We start from the raw sequence: 22254 nt of genomic DNA on the forward strand, positions 1-22254 counted from the left end.
GTGGGAATATAAATTGGTACAGTCATTGTGGAAAACAGTATGGAGGTTCCTCAGAGAAGTAAAAATAGATTTACCTTATGACCCAGCTATCCCACTACTGGGTATATACCCAAAGGAAATAAAACCAATACATCAAAAAGACACCTGCACTCCCATGCTCATTGCAATGCTATTCACAATAGCCAAGAGGTGGAATCAACCTGAATGCCCATCAATGGATGAATGAACAACAAAAAAAAGCTGTGCTATATATTCACAACGGAATACTATACACCTATAAAAAACGATATCCTATCATTTGAAGCAATATGTATGGAACTGAAAAAAACAATCATGTTAAGTCGGGCACAGAAAGATAAAAACCACATGTCATTCACATGTGGAATCCAAAAAGAAAAATGGTTCTCACAGAAGTAGAGAGTAGACTAATTCCCAGAGGGTGGGAAGGAATGGGCATGGTAGGAGAAGGAGAAAGGTGGACTAATGAGTACAAATGCTATGCCGCCTACCGTAAGTGAATCATTGCACAGTATATGCATATCCCACAAATATGTACAAGTAAATGTTAAAATAAAAGTAAATAAATAAAAAAGTGATTAAATGGTAAATTTTACACTATGCATATTTTACAACAATAAAAAATTTTAAAAAATAATAGAATGAAGTCATGAAAAAAATGATTGCCATATTTCTTAAAAAGTGAAAATACTAATTCAACTAGCTGTTTAGTATATGATTTAAAGTAGCTTCTTCTGTGATATTATCATTAAATAATTAGAGAATTATGTTGGCATTGTGTTTTCATGCCCCAGACATTTAAACAAACCTAAACTAACTATCACACTGTTTTTGAGGTTGTATTCCAATAAATGTGATGGGGAAGGGGCTTGGGGAAATCCCAGAGAACAGAGATGTTACTTTCATGTTTCATATGCTATTGTTTTCATGGTGAAATTTTTAGTAAATATTTGTTGAATATAGTTTATATACAGAATGATTTTAAATTATATTATTTATTTATAAAATTATATTTCCAGTTGACCTTGTGAGTTCTCATCTCTTTCTTTTTCTGGGTAGTTTCTCTCTCTCTCTCTCTCTCTCTCTCTCTCTCTCTCTCTCTCTCTCTCTCTCCCCCTCCCTCCCTCCCTCCCTCTCTCTCTCTTTCTCTCTCTCTCTCTCCCCCCCCACACACCCTCCCTCCCTCTTTCTCTCTCCCTCTATTCCTTTCTCTTTCTAGATCTTTCATTTCCTTCTCCCTCTTTCTCTCTCAGTATAATTGTTGCTACTGCAGAGCAGAAAAACTTACAGTGTCCAAAGTTAATTGAAGTTTATGGTAATACATTGTATATAAATACAACATGAATGTGAATAGAAGCACAATTATGAAACAGAAATAATTTTAGTTGTTTTGTCTTATAATAAGAAACTTCCACTAGGAAAAAGACTTGTATTTTATCATAAATAAAAGTAGATGATAATGAAGTTTGATTTGATATATTACCCCTTTAATCTCATTTTTTATTCATGCAGAAATATGCCAGCTTTTCCTACGCAGTATGTAGCTAGTAACACATTTTCAATAGAATATTGTATATTATGAGTTTCAGCATGAAGTTTAATATTATGTTGCTTATTCTCTCGCAGTTAATTAGAAATGAGAAACACTTAAAGAAAATTGAACCTAGATTTGCATTTTAGGCTTCAGGTAATCCTTAGTTTCTCTTTTAATACAGCATGTAGAAATATTCCTCCCTCCTACTTCTCCATTTCTTTTTCTCTATCAAAGTTTATCCTTTCACTTAGCTGATCTTTCCTTATGCTTCTAAACTGAAACACATAGATTAATAAATATTTTTTTCACCTTCTTACTCCATGTACATCATGCTTCTAGCGTTAGTTACAACTCAAACAGCATGAAGAAAAACGACATTTGCAGTGAGGAAGAAAATAGATTTTAGAATAACTCTAAGATACTGATGCAAATTAAGTGAAAACTGGAAGAACTAGATTTTTTCACACAAATAGATATTTCCTTTCAGAGTAAATACAGGGTTGCTTGAGAGGAAAAAGCGCTGACTGGCAAAAGACAGGAGAAAGCCTGTCCTGTTTTACATATAACTGAAACTGATTTGAAAAAATATATATTGAAGTTATAGAAACCATTTAAAATCTTGATTTTGTCCCCAAACCTGTCAACCTAATTGATGAATGCATTTTTAATTTCATTTGTGGAAATATTTAAATAATATTTTTCTAAAGTTGAAGCATAATTGATTGTACATGTCTGTGAGGTACAGCACTGAATATCAATACCTGTGTGCAATATGTGATGCTCAGATCAGGATCTTTATTATATTCAAAATTACACAATGTAATCATTTTTTGTGGCCCTTTAACAATTTCTCACTAAACCCCCTTTCCTTTCTCCCTTTCCTACCTCTAGAGGCCTCATCAAAATACCAATGATATTCTTCACAGAAGTAGAATAAATAATCCTAACATTCATACAGAACAACAAAAGACTCCAATAGCCAAAGCAATCCTAAGCAAAAAAAGAAAAAAAAAAAAGAAAAAAAAAAAAGAAAAAAAAAAAAGCCAGAGGCATAACACTATCTGATTTCAAATTATACTACAAAGGTTTAGTAACCAAAACAACACAGTACTGGAATAAAAAAAAAGACACTTGGACCAATGGAACAGAATAGAGAACCCAGAAACCAACCCACATACTTACAGCCAACCGATCTTTCACAAAGACACCAAGAACATACATTGGGGAAGAGACTGCCTCTTCAATAAACGGTGCTGGGAAAACTGGACATCCACATGTAGAAGAGTGAAACTAGATCCGAACCTATCACCATATTCCAAAATCAAGTCAAAATGGATTAAAGACTTAAATAGGAGATGTGAAAGTATAAAACTCCTAAAAGAAAATACAGGAAAACACCTCAGGAAGTAGGACTGGGCAAAGACTTTATGAATAAGACCCAAAAAATATAGGAAACAAAAGAAAAAACTAAAAAGTGTGGATTATTTAAAAAATAAATTTAAGCCTCATTCTTCACACCAAAAAGTAAGCAAAATCTAAAATAAAAATTAGAACTTTACCTTTCAAAAAAAGAATAATTTTAAAAAACTAATAACAGCAATATGATTATTTTAATAATTTTGCTATCTAAATTACATAAAAGTTGGTAAATCAAAGATATATATTTTGTTGCAGCTTTTCATATTAGAAAAATAATTCAGCATACTTAATATAAAATAATATTAGCATCCAGATATTATATTAAATATATACAGGTAAATGCCATTACAGTTCCTCCACCTTTCAGACTCTGCTGATGTCTCAAATATTTACTTTATTTAAAGTGAATAATTTATATGTCCAGAGTCAATAGCTGTCCATGTTTTAAGAGAAGAATTTCTGAGTTTTAGTACCTGTATTATTTTATTATTATTATTGTATATATTTTCTTAAGAATCCAACTGCATTTTATTTCATTTTATTATTATTATTATTTTAAATTTTATTTTATCGATATACAATGTCGTTGATTATTGTGGCCCATTACCGAAACCTCCATCCCCCCTCCCTCTCCCCCCTCCCTCTCCCTCCTCCCACCCAACAATGTCCTTTCTGTTTGCTTGTCATGTCAACTTCAAGGAATTGTAATTGTTATGTCTTCTTCTCCCCACCGGTTTTTATGTGTGTGTGTGAATTTATTTATTTATTTTTAGCTCCCACAAATAAGTGAGAACATGCGATATTTCTCTTTCTGTGCCTGACTTGTTTCACTTGATATAATTCTCTCTAGGTCCATCTATGTTATTGCAAATTGCAGTATTTCATTATTTTCATAGCTGAGTAGTATTCCATTGTGTAGATATACCACATTTTCCCTATCCACTCATCTGACGATGGACATTTGGACTGGTTCCAACTCTTGGCTATTGTAAAGAGTGCTGTGATGAACACTGGGGAACAGGTATACCTTTGACTTGATGATTTCCATTCCTCTGGGTATATTCCCAGCAGTGGGATGGCTGGGTCATATGGTAGATCGATCTGCAATTGTTTGAGGAACCTCCATAACATTTTCCATAGAGGCTGCACCATTTTGCAGTCCCACCAACAATGTATGAGAGTTCCTTTTCCTCCACAACCTCGCCAGCATTTATCGTTCAGAGTCTTTTGAATATTAGCCATCCTAACTGGGGTGAGATGGTATCTCAGTGTGGTTTTGATTTGCATTTCCCAAATGCGGAGTGATGTTGAGCATTTTTTCATGTGTCTGTTGGCCATTCATATATCTTCCTTTGGGAAATGCCTATTTAGCTCTTTTGCCCATTTTTTAATTGGGTTGCTTGTTTTTTTCTTGTAAAGTTGTTTCAATTTCTTGTATATACTGGATATTAATCCTTTGTCAGATGTACATTTTGCAAATATTTTCTCCCACTCTGTTGGTTGTCTCTTAACTCTGTTAATTGTTTCTTTTGTGTGCAGAGGCTTTTTAGTTTGATATAGTCCCATTTGTTTATTTTTCCTTTGGTTGCCCATGCTTTTGGGTCATATTCATGAAGTCTGTGTCCAGTCCTACTTCTTGAAGTGTTTCTCCTATGTTTTCTTTAGAAGTTTTATTGTTTCAAGGTGTATATTTAATTCCTTAATCCATTTTGAGTTGACTTTAGTGTATGGTAAAAGGTATGGGTCTAGTTTCATTCTCCTGCATATGGATATCCAGTTCTCCCAGCACCATTTGCTAAAGAGGCAGTCTCTTTCCCAGTGTATAGGCTTGGTGCCTTTGTGAAAGATCAGATGGCTGTAGGTGTATGTGTTGATTTCTGGATTCTCTATTCTATTCCATTGATCAGTGTGTCTGTTCTTATGCCGGTACCATACTGTTTTGGTTATTATAGCTTGTAGTATAGCTTAAAGTCAGGTAGTGTTATGCCTCCAGCTTTATTTATTTATTTATTTATTTATTTATTTTGCTCAGCATTGCTTTGGCTATGCATGGTCTTTTGTTATTCCATATATATATCTGGATTGTTCTTTCCATTTCTGAGAAAAATGTCTTTTTGATGGCGATTGCATTGAATTTGTATATCACTTTGGGTAGAATGGACATTTTCACTATGTTGATTCTTCCAATCCAAGAGCATGGGATATCTTTCCATCTTCTTGTATCCTCTCTAATTTCTCTCAGCAGGGGTTTGTAGTTCTCATTATAGAGATTTTTTCACATTCTTGGTTAACTCAATTCCTAAGTATTTTATTTTTTTGGTGGCTATTGTAAATGGGCAAGCTTTCTTGATTTCCCTTTCTGCATGTTCACTTTTGGAGAATAGAAATGCTACTGATTTTTGTGTGTTGATTTTGTATCCTGCAACTGTGCTGAAATCATTTTATCAACTCCAAGAGTTTTTTTGTAGAGGCTTTAGGCTGTTCAATATATAGGATCATGTCATCTGCAAACAGGGACAGTTTGACTTTATCTTTTCCAATCTGGATGACCTTTATTTCCTTCTCTTCCCTGATTGCTCTGGCTAGTACTTCCAACACTATGTTGAATAGGAGTGGTGAGATTGGGCATCCTTTTCTTGTTCCTGTTCTTAAAGGAATAGCTTTCAGCTTTTCCCCATTCAGAATGATATTGGCAGTGGGTTTATCATCTATGGCTTTAATTATGTTGAGATAATTTCCATTTATACCTAACTTATAGAGGGTCTTTGTTATGAATGAGTGCTGAACTTTATCAAATGCTTTTTCAGCATCTATAGGGATGACCACATGGTCCTTGTGTTTGATTTTATTAATATGGTGTATCACATTTATTGATTTGCATATGTTGAACCACCTTTGCATCACCGGGATGAATCCCACTTGATCGTGGTGAATGATTTTACATATGTGTTGCTTTATTCTGTTTGCTAGTATGTTATTGAGGATTTTTGCATCTATATTCATCAAGGATATCGGCCTGTAGTTTTCTTTTTTGGTTGTATCTTTACCTGGTTTTGGTATCAGGATGATGTTTAATTCACAGAACTTAATGAAATTGAAACCCAAAAAACAATACAAAAGATCAATGAATCAAAAAGTTGGTTTTTTGAAAAGATAAATAAAATTGAAGAACAAAAAAAAAGAAGAGAAAAGATTCAAATAACAAAAATTAGAAATGAAAAAGGTGATATTACAACTGATTCATCTGAAATACAAGGAATCATTCGAGACTCATATAAACAACTATATGCCAACAAATTTGAAAATCTGGAGGAAGTGGATAAATTTCTGGACACATACAAGCTCCCAAAACTGATCCATGAAGACGTAGAAAATCTGAACAGACCAGTAACAATAAAGGAGATTGAAGCTGTTATCAGAAAGCTCCCAACAAAGAAAAGCCCAGGACCAGATGGATTCACAGCAGAATTTTACCAAACATTCAAAGAGGAATTGACACCGATTCTTTACAAACTATTCCAAAAGATTGAAACAGACACAAATCTCCCAAACTCATTGTATTATTATTATTATTTTAAATGTTATTATTATTCTTTTACATTCTACAATGTCATAAGCAATTGGGAGGGAGAGGGAGAGGTGAAAGGGGAAAGAAATGGGATGGAAGAAGGAGAAAGGAGGAAAGAGGTGGGGTCGGTTTGAGGCCTGTGGCACCCCCCATGTTCCCACAGGGGAGACTGGAGGGCTTCCACTGGTAGCTTGGTCATTGATGGACTGAGTGCAGATGTCAAGGGAGTGTGGCAATATCACTCGCCCCGTACCTCTCCAGCTCAGGAACCCGGGGCCCTTCTTGCTGAGACTTGCTGGCCATCATTGGGCTGGATGAGCACAGGGGAAGGCATATGGTCGAGATCCTTGGCTCCCTGCTTCCCTGGCAGCTCAGTGGTCATGACTGGGCTGGTTGCTCATGTGGGAGAGTGTGGGACAAGGCGTGGATGAGGCCCATGGCCCTCCACTGCCCTGGTTCTGGAGAGCCTGGGGCTTTTCCTGCGGTGGCATGGTGGTCATTGCTGGGGTGGCTGCACTTGTCCCGGGGCATGGCCAGGGCCCTCGGCCCCCATCCTCAGGACTGGTTGTGGGTATCAGGGGTCACAACTGAGGCCTCCAACTCTCCCCTCTTCCTGGCTTGGTAGCCCAGGGGACTTCTGGTCCTTCTAGGTGTTATAGGTGTTCTTCAGTGAAATGAGACCTTTACTAGTTATCAAAATTTGTCTCTGGTTGTGGGTACTTTGTTTTTTCTTTCAGTTCTGTGTTGGATTAGTTGCTGTTTCCACCATTTACACTTTACATTGGAGCTAATTTGTTGTCCTTTGCTTACTTCTAAAATGGGGGAACTTCCTGTGAGAACTAGTACTTGAGCTCTGTGGTTGAGCTAGATTACTGCTTTGCTGCTGATTCCCTAGGGAAGGTTTTTTGTTCAGTTCAGGTTTTAGTACTTAACTTTTTATTTTATTTTATTTTATTTTTTATTATTATTAATATTGATGAGCTATAAATGACCAGAAATTGCTTTTATACCCCGTGTCCCCACCCAATTGTCCCTCAACCACCTTCCCCCTCCCCATCTCCCCCACTCAGCTTTGCAGTCCTAGGAATGTTCCCTCCCTCTGTAAGACTACTCTGGTTTCTCTTTCCTTCCTTTCTCTCTTAGCACTACTCTGGTTTCTCTTTCCTTCCTTTCTCTCTTAGCTCCCACATATGAGTGAGCACATGCGCTATTTATCTCTCTGTGTTTTGCTTATTTTACTCAACATAAGTCCCTCAAGGTTCATCTATGTTGTTGCAAATGGGAGTATCTCATTCTTTTTTATGGCAGAGTAGTATACATAGAACTTAAGCAATTATATAGTAAAAAAACTAATGAACCAATTAAAAAATGGGCAAAGGAGCTAAACAGACATTTTTCAAAGGAAGACATACAAATGGCCAACAGATATGTGAAAAAATGCTCAACATCACTAGTCACCAGGGAAATGCAAATTAAAACTACAGTCAGATACCACCTCACCCCAGTTGGACTGGCTAAAATCAAAAAGATGGTGAATAACAAATGTTGGCAATGGTGTGGAGAGAAGGGAACACTACTACACTGTTGGTGGGACTGTAAATTAGAACAACCACTATGGAAAACAGTATGGAGGTTTCTCAAACAACTACAGATAGATCGTCCATACAATCCAGCAATCCCTCTTCTGGATATATGCCCAGAAGAATGGAAATCATCATGTCCAAGGGATACCGGCACTCCCATGTTCATTGCAGCTCTATTTACAATAGCCAAGATATGGAACCAACCTAAATCTCCATTGATGGATGATTGGATAAGGAAAGCATGGTATATATATACCATGCAATAGTTAACTTTAGAGGTACTTCCAGGTCTGGTGAAATCTGACACACCTGGGTTGTGCAAACTCTGGTCTGGACCTGAGACTTTTCATCAAACTGCACCCCTTTCAATTCTATATTCCTGACCAGTCTCCACTGAGTAGTCCTGTACTGATTGAGAGGTAGATCAGCTGTCCATGCAGAGCCCCTGTATTTCCCCGGTGGGCCTGTCTCCCCCACTGCGTGTGCTCCAAACACTTCCCATGGGATGGGCTGTGCTCTGATCCCTTGTGATGACTCACCAGCCTCTGAGTGGCTCCTTTTTTTCAGTTGTTGTGGCTCTTTGGTCCTATGTAGGTCCACGGGAACCCTGTTAGTGGTACTGCTGGCCTAAGAGTCACCAAGGCCCTCTTCTCCCCTGCCACCTCCAAGCAACTCCATCTGAAGGGCACAGCTGCGGCTTCTAATGGATCCTGCCCTGTGCGCTCAGCAGTTCCAGACTTAAAGTGGCCACGGCAGAAAATGGTCGGAGCGGTTTATACTTTCTCTCATCTTCATGCACTCTGTAGGTCTCTCCTCCTCTTCCCTTGAGCTCTAGCAGCCCCAGCTTGGCTGTCACTGCTTTTTAATAGTTGTAAATTGGTTGATTTGTGGGAGAGAGTGACTCTGGGGACCATGTATTCCACCATCTTGACCAGAAGCCCTGTGTTTTGTTAATTTAACCTTTAACATATTTGTAATCTGAAACTTATGGTGAGTAATGTTTATTTTAATTAAAAGTTACCCCCAACTAAGGTGTTTAGCAAGAACATGAGTTTCAACGTTTGTATTTTTCAAAAAGATTTTTTTTGAAATTTTAATTTAATTAATTGTTACCTTTTCTAATAGTTACTGATTAATGATATTAGTATAGCTACATAGGTACCATCTTAGTCTGTTCAGGTTGCTGTAACAGAAATACCATGAACTAGGTGGCTTATAAACAACAAACATTTTTTATCGTTCTGGAGGCTGGAAAGTCCAAAATCAAGGCACTGGTAAATTCAGTATCTGGTGATGGCCCATTCCTCACAGACAGCACCTTCTTGCTGTGTCCTCATGTGGTGGAAGGGACAAAGCAGGTCTTTTTTAAGGGCATGAATTCCACTCAGGAGAGATCTGTTCTCATGATCTAACCACTTCCCAAATTCCCCACCTCTTAGTCCCATCACCTTGGTTGTTAAGATTTCAACATATGAATTTTGAGAGAATATGGACATTGGATCCATTGCAGGTAGATACATATATACATACATACATACATACACACATACATACAAGGGAGGCAGAGATAGAGATATATATTGGGAGACCATCTATATGTTCAAAGCATAGCTATATGCTATTCATTGAATCATTAATTATTCTGTTAAGATGCTTGATGTGATGATGACTTAGGAAAGGAATACATTAATTGCTCGAAATGGCACTGAAGTGATCAATTGATTTAGGTAGATTATATAGCAGTAATTGGTTATATGCTCTGCCATGATACCAAACTTAAATACGTGTCTACAGGGTAAGCCTGAATTGATTCTTTCTAGAGTGAATAAATAAAATTTCTTAAAATTATTATTCAGGATGCTAGTTTATAAAGATCTTTGAGCCGTTGTAGATTGCAGGTTATTTACTATTTTCCATATTCATCTTAACTTTACCGATTAAAAACTTAAATTTGGTTGTGACAATGGTTTTCTCATGTCAAATATCAAATATAGGTCTCATAACTAGACAGGAAAAACACCAGGAACCCTGGTGTATGGCATGAGACCCAAGATTCAGGATCCTCGAGTAAGTACACACTTTATGTAAGCTTCATAGAATCATATTATGAACAAAGGATTTGTTGGGGCAATATGTTATGGTTAATTTCATGTGTCATCTTGACTAGAGTATGGTGCCCAGTTGTTTGGTTAAACTCCAGTCTAGGTGTTGTTGTGAAGGTATTTTTGGAAGTGATAATTATTTATAATCAGTTAATTTAAAATAAAGTAGGTAATACTCCATAATGTGAATGGGCTTCGGACAATAGTCAAAAGCCTAGAGCAAAGGCTGAGGTTTCCCAAAGCAGAAGGAATTCTGTTTCAGGACTGCAACATAGAAATACCACCTGAGTTTTTAACCCGATGGCCTGCTCTGCATATTTTGGGCTTTCCAACCCCACAATCACACGGGCTAATTCCTTAAAATATCTATCATCTATCTACCTATCTATCTATCATCTATCTGTCTATTCACCTATCATCATCTATCTGTCTTTGCATATTTGCATATGTATGTACATATGTGTCTATGTATGCATGTTCAAATAGTATCGGTTTCATTTCTCTGGAGAATACTAACAAATACACACCATGTAGTAGTTTAAGTCTTTCTCTTCAGACAATATTATTGCAAAGCAAGATAAGATGACATGTCTAACTATAAAGAATTTTAATACAAGTAAAGAAATTATAACTATGTAAATTGAAATATTTTGTGCTTAAATTCTTTTTTTTTTTTAAATTTTATTATGTCGATATACATTGTAGCTGATTATTGCTCCCCATCACCAAAACCTCCCTCCCTTCTCCCTCCCCCCCTCCCCCCCAACAATGTCCTTTCTGTTTGCTTGTTGTATCAACTTCAAATAATTGTGGTTGTTATATCTCCCCCCCCCCAGTTTGTGTGTGTGTGTGTGTGTGTGTGTGTGTGTGTGTGAATTTATATATTAATTTTTAGCTCCCTCCAATAAGTGAGAACATGTGGTATTTCTCTTTCTGTGCCTGACTTGTTTCACTTAATATAATTCTCTCAAGGTCCATCCATGTTGTTGCAAAGGGCAGTATTTCATTCGTTTTTATAGCTGAGTAGTATTCCATTGTGTAGATGTACCACATTTTCCGTATCCACTCATCTGATGATGGGCATTTGGGCTGGTTCCAACTCTTGGCTATTGTAAAGAGTGCTGCGATGAACATTGGGGAACAGGTATACCTTCGACTTGATGATTTCCATTCCTCTGGGTATATTCCCAACAGTGGGATGGCTGGGTCGTATGGTAGATCTATTTGCAATTGTTTAAGGAACCTCCATACCATTTTCCATAGAGGCTGCACCATTTTGCAGTCCCACCAACAATGTATGAGAGTTTCTTTTTCTCCGCAGCCTCGCCAGCATTTATCGTTCATAGTCTTTTGGATTTTAGCCATCCTAACTGGGGTTAGATGGTATCTCAATGTGGTTTTGATTTGCATTTCCCGGATGCTGAGTGATGTTGAGCAGTTTTTCTTATGTCTGTTGGCCATTTGGATATCTTCCTTAGAGAAATGCCTACTTAGCTCTTTTGCCCATTTTTTAATTGGGTTGCTTGTTTTCTTCTTGTAAAGTTGTTTGAGTTCCTTATATATTCTGGATATTAATCCTTTGTCAGATGTATATTTTGCAAATATTTTCTCCCACTCTGTTATAATATTAAATAGGTAGTATAACTTCTAAAAAATTTTTTTAAGGACAAGATGATCAAAATCCTTTTAGAAACATTTTAGACATATTTCTATTTCTGATGACACATCTATTGACTCATGCAACACTTTAATTGTTATCTTTAGTCAAGGTACTATTCCATGTAAAAATAGAGTTCCTTTTTTTAATTTTTAGTATTTTACCTTTAACTTGAACATATTTGTGAGTCGTGGGTACTGTGTGTTGTTTCAATACATGCATATACTGCACAATTATTCACTTAGGGTAGATAGCATAGTTGTGTACATGTTAGTCCACATCTTCTCCTTCCACCTCCCCCCTCATCTGCTCCCAGCTTCTGGTAACCATTATTCTACTCTTTACTTCTATGAGAGCTATTTTTTTGTTAAGATTCCACATATGAATGATATCGCGTGGTATTTATCTTTCTGTACCTGACTTACTTCACTTAACATGATGGTTTTCAGTTCCGTCTATGTTGCTGCAAATGATAGAATTTCATTTTTCTAGTAACTGAATTGTATTTCATTGTGAATATATGCCACAGTTTTGTTTTTATCCATTCATCTATTGATAGGCATTTAGGTTGATTCTATCAATTGGCTACTGCGAATAGTGTTGCACTGAACATGACAGTGTAGGTGTATTTTTGATGTATTGATTTCATTTCCTTTGGATATTTACTCGGTAGTGGAATAACTGGGTTGTAGGTTAGGTTTATTTTTAAATATCTGAGGAACCTCCATACCATTTTCCATAAAGGCTGTACCAATTTACGTTCACACTAGCAAGGTAGGAGAGTTCCTTTTTCTCCACATCCTCGCCAGTATTTGTTATTTTCTGTCTTGCTGATGATTGCCATTCTAACTGGCATGAGATAATATCTTTGTGTGGTTTTAATTTGTGTTTCCCTGATGATTAGTGATTTTTTAAGATTTTTTTCATGTACTCCTTTGAGTACAAAAACTTGCAAATCAGTAGTGCCAGGAGTTGTAGAAACTGGGAGCAAAAATTTTTTTCAGCACCTTTGCAAAGAATTGAGTGGTAACATATTCACATGTACAATGAGGTTTACAAAATATGTTTTTAAAATGTGAGCTGTGACACCACATGATATAAAGCTTTGTATAGGTACACAGCCCAAATAAGCAAAATGTTCTCTCTCTCTCTTTCCCCATTTGTTTACTTAATCATTTATTTATGTTAATATAAGATAATGTACACTTATTTTATACTTTTTGGGTTATAATCCAACACAACGTTATTAATTTTTTGCTCAAATAGTTCCAGTTTTAGCCACTAGGAGCAATTTTGTTTCAGATTCTCTGTTCTTCTGGCAGGTCTCATCTTTTTCTTTTATCATTTTTTTTATTAGCTATGAATATTCATGAGATACAAAGCTGATAGTCACCTCTCATGACCATGACGTGAGGGCCAGATTCATACTGGCAGCATACCCATTACTACAAATTGCATTTGTACCCATATTTTTTCGGACCTTTATATTGCTTTCAGATACTGCATACTCCAGGTTCATCTTTTTTTTTTTTTCCAACCAACTCCATTTGTAGAATCAAGTAATTTTTACAAAGAACCATGGTTCCTTATATTGGAGAGTGAAACTTGGAAGCCAAGATTTTTGCTCAGTGCTGCTTGGGTGTCACTGTCTCTATATCCTCTTAGGAGACAGTGGTAGGAAATGTATGCATGGATACAAAAACATGAATTATTCTGTATCTATTACGTATCCATTTATCTGTACAAATACTAAGCTAAACATGAGTTCATACTGATGCCTCCCATGCTAACCTAGAACCACATGGCACATTCTAGGCAAAACTTAAGTCTTCACATACAGATTCAGAATATATTCTCTTAGATTTATTCCCAAGTACTTCACTTCTGTGATATTAAAGATGGCATTGTTTTGTTACTTTTAGATTCCAAGTGTTTATTCCTGGTATATCGGAATGGATTGATGTTTTTATATTGACTTTCTATCCTGCAACCATGCTGAACTCACTTATCAGCTCTTGAAGTTTTTTTTTTCTTTTTTAAAGCTTCTTTGAGACTTTGACATAGACGATCACGTATCTATGAATAAGGGCAGTTTTATTTCTTCCTTTCCAATCTATATGCCTTTTATTTCTTTTGTCTCCTAGTATGCTAGTTGGCACATCCAGTACAATGTTGAGTAAAACTAGTGAGAGGGGACCTACTTTCATAGATGTACATCCCAATATCATATGGGATTAAAATGTGTCCAAAAATTATATATATATATTTTTTTTTCATTAAGAAAGATAATACTATTTTCTGCAGGAATATATTTAATTTAACAAATAAAATAAAATATACAATCTGCATTGGCAATATGGAAGCAATGTAAGTATTTTAAAAGGTCTGTCATTCAATATCACTATTGTCCTGGTCTTTTCTTTATTTTTACACCCTTCAAACATTTGAATATTGCAAAACAATATATATATATATATATATATATATATATATATATATATATATATATATATGAAATTTAAAGTAAAATACATGAAAAGCTCAAAAATGATGAAGAAAATGTTTTTGTAATGGACGAACAAATTTGCTCCTTTTGTGCATTTGGTTAAGTTTTCCACCTCCTGATGAGTCCTAGAGAGATGAGCAACGTACCTCCCATAATTCCCGTAAGGCTCTACAGGCCAGCAGAAGACAGGCCATCCCAGCATGTCTATTAAGCTCCATAGAAGCCTGCAGGATAAAAGCAATCTTTAAAATGATAATTAATATCAAAACGTCTTGCATTTAAAAGCTCCTATTTAATATATTCATGTTTGGGAAATACAAGTTTTATAAGTTATATGAAGAAATGCAGCTCAGTCATCCTGGGTAAGGTCACTTTCATGTCCTTCATTGAACTAATGACAAGAGAAGGCACCAATACAGCCCTGAGCAGCTTACCAGTTCCTGAATCCTACCTTCCCATAAGCCATCCATCCTGCTCATGGAGCCGCATTGAGCTGTCACTGCACAGATGACAGCAACAAAAGGCCTAGCTCCTGGACTCATACCACATTCTCAGCCACACTGTATGGGGAGAGTGACATATGGTTATGACAGTATGTGATCCTTAATCCCATGAGCACATAAAAATGAATATGTCCTTGCCCTTAAATAAACTGTACAAATGTAGGAGAAACTCTCTTTTGTATAATTCCACTATTCCTGACATCAGATTTTTGGTTGGTTGTTAGTATTTAGTATTTAGTTTCATGGCCTGTTTAATCTTCTGATCACGTATGGCTACTTAAGAGCACCTGATGTGTCACCATCAGTCACCAGGCAATCCTCCAGGCCCAGTTTTTCCCAAGTAGATTTGTTCTTAAAGAACAAGTTTAAAAAGCTATGTTACAAACTTAAGTTTTGCCTCCAATATGCACTTTAAAGGGAAATTGAAATGCATCCAATTAAAAAAATAAATCCTCTGCAACACAAAGATAAAATAAAGTCTCATAAATTTAAAATTGGTATAAAACTTAAAATTATAAACCAATATTTTAACATTTTTTTATTTAATCATAATTGATTGTACACCTCTGTGAGGTACTGCATTGAAAATCAATAACTGTGTGCAATATGTGGTGCTTATATCAGGATAATTAATATATTCAACATTATACAGTGTAATCATTTTTTGTGGCCGTTTACCAATTTCTCATTATTCCCCCTCTCCCTTTCCTACCTCTGGTGGCCTCAGTTTTGTTCTCTCCTTTGGAAAGTTCAATGAATTATTGTTAATGTTTTCTCTTTCATTCTTTCTTTTTTTATTTATTTGTTTGTTTTTTTAGCTCCTACCTGTGAGTAAGGACATGTGGTATTTCTCTTTCTGTGCCTAATTTATTTCACTTATCATAATTTTTTCTAAGTTCATCCATGGTGCTGCAAATGGCAAAATTCCCTTCTTTTTTTATGGCAGAGTAGTATTCCATTGAGTATATATCCCACATTTTCCTTATCTGGTCATCCATCAATGGACATTTAGATTGATTCCAACTTGTAGCTATTGTGAATAGAGATGCAATAAACATGGGAGTGCAGGTATCCCTTCAACATGATAATATCCATTCCTTTGGTTTTATACCCAGCAGTGGGATTGCTAGATCATATCACAGTCTACCTGAAGTTGTTTGAAGAACCTCGCTTTCCATAATGGCTGCACTAATTTACAGTCCCACCAACAGTATAGGAAATTTCCCCTTTCTCTGCATCCTCGCCAATATTTATTATTCTCTGTCTTTCTGATAATAGCCAGTCTAACTGGGGTGTGATGATATCTCAGTGTGGTTTTGATTTGCATTTCCGTGATGCTTGGTGGGCATTTTTTCTAATACTTGAAAATCAATCTGAATAGGTCTGTTCTTCATTCATTCATAGAGTCAATATATTTTGTCTACTATATGTCTGAAAGTTTTAAGTACAAATCTTCAAGCTTGCTTTTCTCATCTCAGCCAGAAATTTAAAAGGTAGGATACAATTGTAAAATTCCTATATGAACTGTCAAAATGAAGAAAACATACATGCTAGAAAAATCTTTATTTCTATCAACACATAGCATGTAGTAAAATGTTCATTCACAAAGTATTATGTTAGGACCATATTTTTTTATGCCCTCGTACTTTCTAGACATTATGCCACACTTTTTTATTTCTCATATATTGAGTGTACATTATAGGAATTAATTTATTTTAATTAATCCCAGTTGTAAATATATTTGGATATGAATTGGAAAATACAATTCTCACTTTATTACTCCTTCAGCTTATGGTAGTTTTATATTTTTGAATTAAATGATGATCAAGTGATAACATATTATTGATATTATATTTGTCAAGGCATTTCTGAATAAATTTATTGAGCTGTTTCTGACACTGATGTTTACGGTCCTCATACCCCTAATGTGTGATTAAGTGTAGCATGGTTGCGATGCTTTTATCATAGAATCCCATTAAGAATGTAGGTGGCAAGAATATTCTTACAGCAAGGACACATGTTTTATTGGGAAAATAGAGACCCAATAATAATAAAGAATTAATGGTACTACATTTCAAAAGATCTCAGGTGCTATAACAGTGCTTGTTTTACCTTGTCAACATCTGGTGCATTTCTACAAATCATCAGTATAAATTTGGATTGTTTTTTATGTTTAGAAGATTTTTTATTGTGATAAAATATATATAATGTATATTTTACCATTTTAACAACTTTTAAATGCAGAATTAAGTTAAATATATTCCATTGTGCATGTTTAGTAAATGTTATACTTAATTTTGTTTACAGCTTCTAAAGGCTGACAAAAGTTAGATATATATCTTTCCCTCATGATACATGCTTCAGAGTGATATAACCCAACTGCTATGAAGTAAAGCAGTTTAACTTTTTTACACTATGAGTTTAATTTGTTGCATAAATTCTAATATTTTGTTCTATATTAAATTGGTTTTTATTATAAGTACGAATAGATTTAGATTACAAAATTTTTTCAGACGTATTACAAGAAAGCAACAAATAATATTGACCTCAGAAGCAGAAATTTCAAGGTCATTATTTATTGTATATAGTTTACTGTGTAAGAAGAATTACACTTGCAATAGAGATTTAATTCAAATCCTGGATACTATGTTTTGGTTTCTGAAATCATTTTGAATAGAGTGAAATTTCATTTTAAAGACAAGTGATTGAGCTTCACATAGCAAGATTTAGTTTTATTAAATATAGTTCACATTTCACAAGAGAGCAGGTAAATTATGGTGGTGTGATAGGTTGCACAGAGCCCATTTTACTCATGAAAAAGGCAGGTTCCTGAAAAGCTGTAGATGGTATGTACAGAACTGCTTAGCTGCCAGAGTGTTTAGTTCTGATAGCATTTACTCCTGTGAGCAAGAAGCTTATATCTCAGTTGGATAAACAACATTGTCAAGGATTGATAAACTATAGAAACAGTTTCATGATTTTAGCTTCTAAAGATTACGTTCTTTGAATATGTCATGACTTCATGGAGCAACGTTCAGTTATTTAAAATACCTGAAGCAACCACTGAACAATCAAACACCGCATTTAAATGAAAATATCATCGATTTCTCATCTCCTTACTCAAGTGGACCAAAAACCAGGGTTAATATAAGTCTATCACCAAATAGGTTTCCTATTCCTTATTTCCTTCTAAATTAACAGCCTGCAGGGAGCAGGAGAGGTGGAGATAAAATCCCAGTTAACATTTGTGTTGAGAGTACTGATTTGCACTGATATTTAGTAATTTGGGTCACAGGAATAGCAATGCAGAAAATATAATCTCGAAGAAATCTTTTTCTATTCCTTGGAGCATTATCAGTCACATGTTTCAAACTTTACTTCTCTTTCAAAGCTAGTACATTCCTGTCAACAAAAATCTGGGCCCACATCTTGAGAAAATGAGTATATTATGGATGATTTCTCTCAGGTTTCATCCCTGCCTTCTTCAACTCCCTGTTTCTATTCACTCTTAACATTTATTTTGAACTCAGATGAATCCATTCTTAGGTTCAAGGTTAATGTCTCCTCCTGCACTCTTGTGGCCTTCACTCCCTTCTTTCTACTTAAATTTTTCAGAAGTCACATTAGGTCAGGATTTGTGGCTGTTTTTTATATTGCTGCATCTCCAGTGTCAAATACACACACACACACAGACACACAGACACACACACACACAGACACACACACACACACACACACACACACACACACATCCTTCTCTTCCATTTCATCTTTAATATAGACCTTCTCAGTCTTTTTACTCTTCCTTATACTATTTCAGTTCTTCCTCTAGTTTCTCTCTTCCAGGTTATCTCTTTATCTCTTCTTCTCATCACCCTCTTCTTGAAAAGGTGAAATCAGTATGCTTCCTTCTGCTTCTTCACGTCCTCTTATTCACTCTTCAACCCACTACAACTTTCCTCTTCCCCCTTCACTCTGCTCAAATGTTAAAAAATATACATCAATTATCTACTCTCTAAATCCAGGGGCCTTTTCATATTGTCCCTGCTATTTTGTCTCTGCACCACAAATTACATTATTTGCTCTTTTATTAATATTTTAATTTCTAACTTACAAAATATAATTTTCCCCTAATTCTTTTCCAACCTCTTATATTGTTCTTTCTCAGTATCCTTATTCACCTGCAACCTTTTAATTGGTCACCGAATACTCACCAAATTTCTCCTCTGAGCCTATTTTACTCTATGCATTTTCTTTGCCTGAAATTTCATTTACTCTCATAGCTTCGAGTGTTTTAGTGATGGATGTTAATCAACATATATGCTGAGCCCTGTACGAGAATGGTTTTACTATCATTTCATATAGTGCCCATGTAATCTCACCAGAAAGCACTGATTTTCACATTTTAAAATGAAGGGTATGTCCATGCCACATGGCTAGGGAAAAACAGAGCTAAAGATCAAAGTCTAGTGAATCTGTTCCCAAAACATTTCACTCACATCACACACACTGCACAACCTCCCTTCCATCCAGATAACACTTTGCTCTGTTTTTTATTTCCCCTTTTTCTTTAAAATGCATAGGAATGGGAAAATCTTTGCTCTAAGGGAGAGATCTGTCAGCTGGAATAAGTCACTAACATTGTAGGAAAAGAGTGTTTGCAGGTGTTTTGAGCAGGGATGCAATTGGGAAAGAGGCATAGAAATCAATAATCAGTCATGTGTGAGTCACCTTCTAAAATGGCCTTTTTTAGGCACTACTGAAGACACTTACATTTAGGACTCCCCAAAAACGCCACACAGGGTTGAATGTGTCAAAAGTCTGGGTAGTTGTTTCACATTCAATAGACATTCCTGAAAAAAAATTGCTGTGCTGCTATTGTCATATATTAGTATGTCAGAAAAGAATTTGGATCTCCAGTTTTCAATAGAAATTTTAACTAACACAATATAAAGTCAAAACTAGATCCAAAGGGCAGATGACAAGCTCTCTTCGAGCCAAGAGAACAAAAATACTGAATTATAAAACAAGGCAATTTCAGTAGAAAGTTTTATTTGATTCCCTTTATTGAATCATTTATCTTAGGGAAATGGTTAATGGGCTTTCTTGGGCAACTAATACATTAGAGCATCTAACAGCAAATTGAGTAGAAATGCTTCAAAAAAATGAAAGTCACCCTGAAGTACAGTTGTTCTCCAAACTATTCATGCTATTTGTAATTTGACTTTGAAGACATCATATGTTTTTATGACATGAATACAGATATGGGCTGAGATAAACATGCATTTATCTGCTCCTTTTATTTCCTGTATTATTCAATACTAGGAATTGAGGGAAACCTCACAAAAATATTAGAAAAGGTACCGGTGTATCTTTGAAAAATTGTTTTAGTTAAATACCATCGTTAGATGAATTTTTTTCAGATATTCATCTTAAATGTGTTATGTGTGTAAAATAACAAGCTAATATGCTTGCAACAAGAAGAGGTGGTTCAGCGCAATGAAAAGCACACTTGAAATCAATCATTAAATAATTAAGGTTTCTGATATCTCAAAACCCCTCTTTATCTCACTGTTGAGCAACCATGCGAAAATGCTAATAAGTGAGCTTCCCTATCAAGTGCAGAAAGAAAAGGTGCAAGATTATTTTGGTCCTCACGGAAACCAAGGCTTCACACATCTGACAACACTTTAATCAGGACACCAAAGCAAATGTAGACTGTTTCCATTTTTAGTTTCACTTCTCATTTGTTAGTGTTGCAAAAGAACAGAGTGTTATGTAATAACCCTTTGATGTTTATTTTAGGTGTGCATTATTCTTTATGTGGAATCTCACTGATGCAAAACCTTAGTTATTCTTTGTACTACCATCTGGTTGTTGGTTGCTTCAGTGGAAGCTTCCTGTAATCTGGTTTGAAGTCAGAAAAAAATTGTTTCAAAAAGTTTCCAGAAGTTTAGCATCCAAATATATTGTTCTAAATGTTTATTTTGATACCTATGTATCTAATAAACTCAGGAACACCATCACAGCCTGTGATGTTCAGTGCAAAGGGAGAGAAGGATACATTTTCTCCATAGTTTGCCTTACAGCCTACCTTGGAATAAAGGTATATAATAGTAAAATATTGGGCCAGATACTTTAGAAAGCTAAGAAATGAGTGTCTTTCAGATTGTGGTCAACATCTTTTGTTCCTACTGCTAGAATCCATTGCCAATCTTTCAATGTTAGTACACCCTCCCAAGTATGATTTCATGAAATTTACTCTCAGCCATCCTTTAATCCTCATTTACTGCTGATTGGCAATATCTTCAAGGCATCGTTTTTCCTTTGGATTTGCCTAAGGTATTTTTGAAAGCTGAAATATTTTCAAACCTAAACACTGCTCCTAAACTTGTGATATTTATAAGATTAGATGAAAAAAGTAAAATACCCTCTGTGTACACTTTTCTGGGGAAGGTTCAAAGGTCATACTTGACTGTAAAAATACACTATAATGACCTACAATGACAACATATTGAATAACATGGCACAATCTGAACAGAAAGGTGATGGAAGCAGGATTTCTTTTTCTGTCCTGGCACCCACCAAGTGATTTGTCTCTGCCTTAAATCATTTTCCTCATTTCTGGGTTGATTTGTTTTTAGTCAGGGTACAGATTCTAAACAAACCAAAAGAAAATGAAGCAAAAAATAAATTAATAATAATAATAATAATAACAAAATCAAGTGAAAAAGGCCTAGAACAAGACCTCAACGGATAAAATGGATATACTGAGTAAAATCTTTGTATCAATATTCAGTTGGAGTATTTGTCAACTTTAAATTCTCATCCCAGAAAAATAAAGGGTCAATATTTTCTTAATCATGTTATACCTTAATTCAATTACTGTGCAGGTTTGTAGGGAATATGTCTTTTTCTGGAAAACTCAAGGGAGTTAAGTATAACTAAAATCATTATTAGTCATGGTTATTAGTCATAGACAATTGGAAATTGTAAGGAAAATTATGCCAGATCACAATAGTAACACAAAATAATTATAATACACTAATAATACATTTAACAAAAAGTCTGCCAAATTATTTGAATGGTAATTTTCCTGAAATAGAGTCTCCAAGCAGGCCCAATAACCTAAGATCAATCTGACATAAGAACCTCACAAACTCATCTATAATCATGGGAACAGTAAACATAAACTCTTAAATCTCATAATATTGAATAAAAAATTTAAAAGTATTGATAATGTTATTACAACATCTTCTTTAATAGAATATGATTCAAGCCTCTTAATTCACAATCAAATTCACATTGCAAATAAATTGTTTTATACTCAAGAAAATAATAAAAATAAAATTTAGAAATTTCAT

Source organism: Cynocephalus volans, chromosome 13, assembly GCF_027409185.1.
Source record: "Cynocephalus volans isolate mCynVol1 chromosome 13, mCynVol1.pri, whole genome shotgun sequence".
Classification (NCBI taxonomy): Eukaryota; Metazoa; Chordata; class Mammalia; order Dermoptera; family Cynocephalidae; genus Cynocephalus; species Cynocephalus volans.